Source organism: Nelumbo lutea, chromosome 1, assembly GCF_056320005.1.
Source record: "Nelumbo lutea isolate HS-2025 chromosome 1, American lotus-T2T, whole genome shotgun sequence".
Classification (NCBI taxonomy): Eukaryota; Viridiplantae; Streptophyta; class Magnoliopsida; order Proteales; family Nelumbonaceae; genus Nelumbo; species Nelumbo lutea.
The window spans coordinates 128736303-128737049 of NC_142684.1; the positions used below are offsets into that span (position 1 = coordinate 128736303).

Consider the following 747-nt stretch of genomic DNA (forward strand, 5'->3'; position numbering starts at 1 on the left):
TTCCCATCTTCGAAGAAGTAGAAAGATGGCTGACAGAGAGAGGACATTAAGGGAGTTGGCTGCACCAATTCTGAACCAACAACCTTTATGCATCACGTACCCCACTCTTGAGGCAGCCTTTGAACTCAAATCTGGTTTGATTCAATTATTACCTCTGTTTCATGGTTTCCCAGGAGAGGACCCTCACAAACATCTAAAGGAATTTCATGTCGTCTGTTCAAGCATGAAACCCCATGGTATGACCGAGGACCAGGTAAAACTCATAGCCTTTCCATTTACTTTAAGAGATAAAGCAAAGGATTGGTTGTATATTCACCCTCCCGGTTCTGTACGCACATGGGATGAGATGAACAGGATATTTTTAGATAAATATTTTCCTACATCCCGAGCTGCAAATATAAGAAAAGAAATATGTGGAGTTCGGCAGTTTGGTGGTGAGACATTATATGAATATTGGGAAAGGTTTAAGCAACTTGTTGCTAGTTGCCCCCACCACCAAATTTTGGAGCAATTGTTAATCCAATACTTCTATGAAGGGCTTCAGCCCATGGATAGAAGTATGGTCGATGCAGCCAGTGGAGGAGCCTTGGTGATCAAGACACCCGAAGCGGCCAGGGAGTTAATCTCCAACATGGCCGAAAATTCACAACAGTTCGGTGCTAGGACAGATGGTACCATTAGACGGGTTAATGAGGTAAGCCATGTAAATTTAGAAAATCAGATTTCTGAACTAACTGCTTTGGTAAG

At 42.7% G+C, this 747-nt stretch overlaps 1 non-coding gene across 1 annotated transcript; it reads right to left on the reverse strand.

Moving 5' to 3' along the window:
• Positions 1-394: 394 nt before the first annotated feature.
• On the reverse strand, positions 395-501 carry LOC148877498 (small nucleolar RNA R71). The gene has a single exon (XR_016106418.1). It is a non-coding gene; the product is annotated as a small nucleolar RNA R71 (small nucleolar RNA).
• Between the last annotated feature and the right edge of the window lie 246 nt (positions 502-747).